The sequence below is a fragment of the Tetranychus urticae genome, unplaced genomic scaffold (assembly GCF_039701765.1).
Source record: "Tetranychus urticae isolate SD_2017Ah unplaced genomic scaffold, NJAU_TeUrti_SD_1.0 Scaffold_5, whole genome shotgun sequence".
Lineage (NCBI taxonomy): Eukaryota > Metazoa > Arthropoda > Arachnida > Trombidiformes > Tetranychidae > Tetranychus > Tetranychus urticae.
In genome coordinates, this window is record NW_028315837.1 from 443,001 (window position 1) to 450,500 (window position 7,500).

General features: G+C 41.4%; 2 non-coding genes across 2 annotated transcripts; both read right to left on the reverse strand.

The window, feature by feature from the left end:
- Window positions 1-420: 420 nt before the first annotated feature.
- Window positions 421-575, reverse strand: LOC149092851 (5.8S ribosomal RNA). The gene has a single exon (XR_016200636.1). It is a non-coding gene; the product is annotated as a 5.8S ribosomal RNA (ribosomal RNA).
- A 488-nt stretch (window positions 576-1,063) lies between these two features.
- Window positions 1,064-3,205, reverse strand: LOC149092852 (small subunit ribosomal RNA). Its single transcript, XR_016200556.1, has one exon. It is a non-coding gene; the product is annotated as a small subunit ribosomal RNA (ribosomal RNA).
- Window positions 3,206-7,500: the final 4,295 nt, after the last annotated feature.

Genomic DNA, 7,500 nt, shown 5'->3' on the forward strand with positions numbered 1-7,500 from the left:
AAATCTACTTTAATGTTTGCACAAATTTTGCCTTTGCATTACTTCTTAGGTCTGCTTTAACAGCATGAAATAGCTACTATTTGTACGATTTATACAAGTGCAAGAAGATTCATCAGTTAACAGGTTAGTTGATCACCATAGTTATCTGCAATACGACTTTAGCGTCGTCAGATAGGCGACTAACCTTAGAATCTCATGCTAGTATCTATTCATATATACTGCTTGCAGAGATGAAATATGCATTGTACACAAAATTTATCATGTGAAACAAGTAGATTTGAGATTCTCCTTACTAAATTGCAACGAATTGCAATTAAGAAAAGGAATAAAACATCAAGATTCATGCATATAAATATACAATCCTCTCAAAACAATGCATATATGGTAGTATGCAAGTGTTTTGTTGATTATTTTACATCTCAACTCTCAGACAGATGTGACCTCGGAAAAGACCCGAAAGCCGCAATGTGCGTTGGAAGCTCAAGTGCTCGGCGTGTCCTGCAATTCGCACCGATTATCGTAGCTAGCTACGTTCTTCATCGATTGGTAATTCGAGTGATCCACCGCTTGAAGATGTATCTTTGCCACCGTGGGACTTTTAATAAGTATCCTAAATCTGCATTGAGAGGGTTTGAAAACAATTGTATGCAGTTTATAAAAACCATAGTTGTCTTTACTTAGTTAGGCGAAGAAGTGTAAAACTTCCTTCTTTAAACCTTGCCGTCAGCATAAGCTGAAGACTTGAACAGGTACCAAGTATGTAGCAAGACAGGCTTTTCATTATAAACTACAATTGTTTTGCAAAAAGAAATTATGGCTATCGTTAGATAACCCTCACTCTTTGTTGCATTGGATAATGAAAGATGGATGTATGAATGAACGAATGTAATGCAAGTTAGAATCATGTTGCAATGGCTAAATGTTTGCATTAAACATTCACAATTGCGACTCTAATGCAAATACAATTCAATTGCATTCACCATATTAGCATCTACAATATCACTATGCAGAGTGTTTGATTGTTTGAAGGTTGTATTTCTCTTATAATAAGAGGGTAATACGTTAATGATCCTTCCGCAGGTTCACCTACGGAAACCTTGTTACGACTTTTACTTCCTCTAAATGATCAAGTTTGAACATCTTTCCAGCACAATCCGACCACTAGTTTCCCAATGGTCTGGATTGACCAGTCCGAAGTCCTCACTAAATCATTCAATCGGTAGTAGCGACGGGCGGTGTGTACAAAGGGCAGGGACGTAATCAACGCAAGCTAATGACTCACGCTTACTGGGAATTCCTCGTTCATGGGCAATAATTACAATGCCCAATCCCCATCACGAAATGGGTTCAAGCGGTTACCCACTCCTTTCGGAGCAGGAAACAGTATGCACGATGACCACTTCAGTGTAGCACGCGTGCGGCCCCGGACATCTAAGGGCATCACAGACCTGTTATTGCTCTGTTTCGTGCGGCTGCGAGCGCCGCTTGTCCCTCTAAGAAGTCCTTACAGTGCTACAGCATCCTTACCCTAGCCAATTCTGTAGGCTAATAGCAGCAGAGCCCTCAACAGCCGAAACCATCAAGAGATACTACCACCCACAGGTTGACTAAGGGGGAGTACTGCAGTGTAAACTGCAAGTCTATTTAGTAGGCTAGAGTCTCGTTCGTTATCGGAATTAACCAGACAAATCACTCCACCAACTAAGAACGGCCATGCACCACCACCCACTGAATCAAGAAAGAGCTCTCAATCTGTCAATCCTCTCAGTGTCCGGGCCGGGTGAGTTTTCCCGTGTTGAGTCAAATTAAGCCGCAAGCTCCACTCCTGGTGGTGCCCTTCCGTCAATTCCTTTAAGTTTCAGCTTTGCAACCATACTTCCCCCGGAACCCAAAAACTTTGGTTTCCCGGAAGCTTCCATTCGAGTCATGAAATTAGTTACTCAGAATGATCGCTGGTTGGCATCGTTTATGGTTAGAACTAGGGCGGTATCTGATCGCCTTCGAACCTCTAACTTTCGTTCTTGATTAATGAAAACATTCTTGGCAAATGCTTTCGCTGTAGTTTGTCTTGCGACGGTCCAAGAATTTCACCTCTAGCGCCGCAATACAAATGCCCCCGTCTGTCCCTCTTAATCATTACCTTGGATTCTTAAGACCAACAAAATAGAACCAAGGTCCTATTCCATTATTCCATGCAAGATCATTCAAGTTAAGGTAGTGGTACGCATCATATAGATGGTTGACCATACCGTTTTTAGGCACCTCTTTCGAGGTTTTGGACGCCTGCTTTGAGCACTCTGATTTTTTCAAGGTAAAAGTCTCGATCGCTTGAATCAACACTCGGTAAAGAGCATTGATAGCAAATATCGAGCAATTTTCTGTCTAAACACTATGAATGTAACCACCAGGAAAGAGGAATGAAGGTTCAAGCTAGCATCCGTAGACACAAGCAAGAAACCTAACATCACCATCTAACCCTTTAATCAGTGGACCCCATAGGTTCGACTGAAATCCAACTACGAGCTTTTTAACCGCAGCAACTTTAATATACGCTATTGGAGCTGGAATTACCGCGGCTGCTGGCACCAGACTTGCCCTCCAATAGATCCTCGTTAAAGGATTTAAATTGTACTCATTCCAATTACGGGGCCTCAATAGAGTCCCGTATTGTTATTTTTCGTCACTACATCCCCGTACTGGGATTGTGTAATTTGCGCGCCTGCTGCCTTAGATGTGGTAGCCGTTTCTCAGGCTCCCTCTCCGGAATCGAACCCTAATTCCCCGTTACCCGTTACAACCATGGTAGGCGCATAACCTACCATCGACAGTTGATAAGGCAGTTGCTTGAGGGATACATCGTCGGCTCAGAGGCCATACGATTTGCTCAGTTATTCAGAGTCATCACAAGAAATGCAACCGAAGTTGCTAAGATCCCCACTGCTAGTCCTTAGACAGCGACCGAAATCACTGAACAGGGTTCTAGGTGAATAAGAATCATTGGTCTTGTACTAATAAATGCGATCCTTCCGTCAGCAAGCTGAGGTTGGAACACTTGTTCATGTATTAGCTCTAGAATTACCACAGTTATCCATGTAAAAAAGAATATCCGAGGAACCCTAACTGATTTAATGAGCCGCAGACATAAGTCGACCCGCCACCACCCCACTGCTTCAACTCGTTAGAGTCATATTGCAGTGGCGACTTTTTCTCCTAAACTAACAGCACATCGTTGTGTGCTCAAAGACTAAAATGCTAAGATGTCATTGGCTCTTAAAAGTGTTAAAACGGCTGGAATGGGCGTTAAAAGTTTTATTTTTCTCTTTTCGGTTTCGGAACACACATAAGTTTCTAAGTCACCTGCTTTTGCTCAGTCGTGTACAAGTACATGGGCTTGTTTCCAAATGGGCATCACCACTCGACTGCTGGCACAGTTGTTACCTCAGGCCTCCTGACTTAACAGAAAGCAGCCTTTGCATACTAACTCCAGTTCAAAACTCCGAAATCCCCCCGTAAACGAGTCTCCTTCTTTATCCTGAACTGCTTTTCAAGCTACGTTCCCTTAGGCCTTCTGATTTAACAAAATGTAGCCTAAGCATACTCTCACTCTACTAAATCGTCCAGTCAGACAAGTCTGACCAGGTAACCAGCGTACTTATGCGGATATCCTTTACCTAAAGAGAGAGGATTAAGTTAAGGGAATGGGAGGGTTAGTGCAGAGGTTTGGTGAGTGTATAGGCTCACCAAACCTCTAAGGTGTATAAGTTAAAAGTTATGTGAAGAGTCGTGAGAAGTACTCACTAAGCTCCACGTGTTAGACCTATAGAAAATAAATAAATAATTAAACTGAAATGAAGTAATAATAATGATAACAAAATAATTAATTGATTAGTTGAATACTTAACGTTTTTATCCTTTCCGAATTTCAATCTTCATCTGCGAAACTCAGCGGGCCTGAGCGGATTGAATAGTCTGTAGCCTGGATTTCTCTTTGTATGGCTGCTATTCTGGATGCACAATGTGAGTCGCTGGCTTTGTGGTCATGTGGCGCTTTCTTCGATAGCTTACAATTGATGCAAGTCGGTTTCAAAGCTAGATTTGTGCAGTCTTCAATTCTGTGTTGCTCACTACAGTGTGAACACTTGTCTTCTCTTCTGCATCTGGCTGATGCGTGGCCGAAACCCTGGCATTTGAAGCATCTGCGCAGTCGGAAGAAGTCTTCGACTTTGCACCTCTGAGAATCTATGTAGAGGGACTGAGATTTCAGAATATGACTTCTGATTCTCGGGCTAGTTTCTACTACCCAATCAACCGTGCTGCGGTGTTTTTCTCCTGTCTTGAAAACTAACTTAACTTCTTCTTTAAACGCCTCATTCGGCATGTCGGGAAAGTTCTGGTTTCTGATGGCTGTTTGCAAATTTTCTAACGGAATGTCTTTGGGGATATTGCGCACGATCATTTTTGGGTTTTTCAAATCTATGCGATTTACCTCGAATGCGTTGTTAGTTGTTAAATCTCCAATGAGAAAGACAACTGTTTCTTTACATGTTGTTCTGACTATTAGCTGTGGGTTGCTGAATACCATTCGAATGCTATCGAATTTGAGTTTATTGGCTATTGGGTCAACTGTTTTGAGGAAATTGGCTCTGAGCTTCTTGACATCATTACATTCAGACTTAGATTTGATAGTGATGACTTCAAAATAGTTTTGCTTCTGCACAACGGTCTGTTTCTTAATTATTGACGCATAACTCTTGGGCTGTGGTGGAGCCACTGCGGATTCTTTTACCTGAGGTTGCTGCAAAACCTGTTGATAGCTAAGTTTTTCATTCACTTTTACGCTCGATTCTGTCAATTCGTTAACCTTGCTGCTCATGCTCTCTACTACGTCTACTTTCTTGCTAATGCCAGTGAGTTCTTCGTACGCACCTGCTGTCAGATCTGCTAAATGTGAAAGACTTTCATTCATTGAGTGTAGTCTGTCAATCTTAGCATGCATTTTCTCAATCTCTCGATTAGCCAACATGAAACCCTCGTTTTGACCTTTGACTCTATTAAGGTCATTGTGTAGCGTAGCTGCTATCGTTGCTACATCAGCAAATTTGCCTAAGATAAAATCAGTTGCCTTCTTGCTTATTTTATTTTTTTCATCGAGAACGAATGACTGAAGCTCTTGTTGGATGTACTTTATATTTAAAAGTTCATCTGCATTTAGTGTCTGAGTGACTGAAGGACTATCGTCAGACATATTATAAGACTAATGATTTTATGATTGGCACAACTTGACTGAATTAAACGAAAAATTTGAAATCTGTGGAAAAAAAGGTTATGTATAATTAGTTGGATAATAATAATAGTAAAGGTAAATAAATAAATAATAAATGATTAATTAAGGTTAAGAGTGGTCGCCAGGACACGGCCGAGAACTAGCGAATACACTGAAAAACTCAACGTATGCAAAAGGTGGATTTGGAAACTTGTAAATTGATAATAATAGTAATAATAATAATAATAATAATAATAATAACTTGATAATTGGAAATTTGAATTTGATATAATGCAAATAAGTTAAAGTTTTTTTTGAGAGAAAAATTACAAGTCCACTTTTGAGGAAATCGGGGGAACTCTATTGCGCATACGCTGAGGAACGCGACATGTCTAGGGGTAAGATGGTAATAAACTTGCCGGAACTATTCACGATCTTGACATACTATTGAAAACTGGTTTCAACTCCCTCCCCCCATGCTGTCGCCGCAATACACAGCTGTTTGGGCCCTGAGCATCACTGAATTCGTCATAGTTATATCTAGACCGAAGTCCAAACATAACTCAGAATCCTCAACTCTACAATCTATTTGGGCTTTCACCTTGGACCGCTGGTGTACCCATCAAGACTTCACACCTCCGAGAAGGGTCCATCCTGATGAATCCACCAAGGGAACTCAGCTAAGTCCTACACTACCTATCTTGCAACTAGCATCGTTGAATTCGTCCTCATTATATTCAGACCGAAGTCCGAGCATAACTCAGAATTCTCAACTAGCTGACAAGATCTAAGAGCTTTTCCCGTCAATCACTGAACGTTGTAGCAAGTTAGTGCCCCTCCGAAGAGAAACGACTTGACACAAGTCAGCTCATGACAAGAGCTACTCTTAGTACTATCTGCGTCATATCTTGCAACTTAGAATCACTGAATTCGTCATCATTACGTCCAGACAGAACCGAACATAACTCAAAATTCTCAACCAAGTCCACAAGACATGAGAACTAATACTATTCCTTACGAGCCCTAACATCCGGGTATTGCAACGACAAGATAAGGTGCTTCACTTCGGGTTCAAATAACCCTTAGATCAGCCTAACAGAAACCACCGGTAAGCGCAATCTTTAGCCTAGATATTCAGTTGGACGATTCGGGACGTTATCCCCTATGGTTCGACGGATCGAGGAAAGTCAACCCGGTCAAAGACTGGAAGAACCACAAGGTATTAGCAATCAGAAAATAGCACTAAACTATCTCTTCATGCACCCCTCCGTGTTTTTAAGCACGCTTATCCTCCCTTTCGGACTTATACTGGAATTAAACAGAACTATTATCCTCTGGTTGAGTCAATGGGCGAACCAAAACACCAATATGTTGAGGGGCTGTAGTCAGCCGTTCACGTAACCAGTGACACTCTCCGTTAGCCAACGAATGGTACGTATGAGCTGCCGTTCTCTAGTTTCTAGCCACACCTCGTAGAGGCGATTGCGTTCACCCCTAGACACGCCGGAACCTTAGCCAAAAACTCCGCCAAACAAGACCCCAACCTCGCAGTGGACCTGCTATTTATGAAAGTGACTAGTGACTCATTGACAGTATTAAATGTTCCTCAAATAATAGTTGTCGAGCTCTATGAACACTTTAAGATTTATGAGTATTTGCTACGAAAGAGGTTTGGAAGACTTGCTTGAACAAAATTATGGTAGATTCGCTAGGGGCCGTGGCCGATTTAATGAGCCATTCGCGGTTTCACTTTATAAACAGTATGTACTTAGACATGCATGGCTTAATCTTTGAGACAAGCATATGACTACTGGCAGGATCAACCAGGTAACTTGATGTTTTAGCAAAGTAAAATGCTAAACAAGTTGTTTTGCAGCTATAAATACGATATCCTCAGATAACAACCAGCAAGTGGATGCTAACTTTAATGAGGTATCGAGATTTATGTCGTGCATTAAGATGATTCCGCAGAAATCTCTTTAGAATCCATCTTCTTCCACTAGAATATGCAAGCATATCTAGCAGGAGTAACCATTGCTGGGTACGTTTGCAAGTCAACTAAACAGCATAGTATTATAACCGCTTGATACCAATTTCTTGGATCAATTTGCGGTCTGCTTTGCACAAGCAGAGCTCAATACTAATACTGCTCACTCTGTTGAGTGACTAGTTTGAACATATATGCAAGATATGAAGTCTGATAGCATTAAAGCCCAACTCTCATAGATATTGTCAGT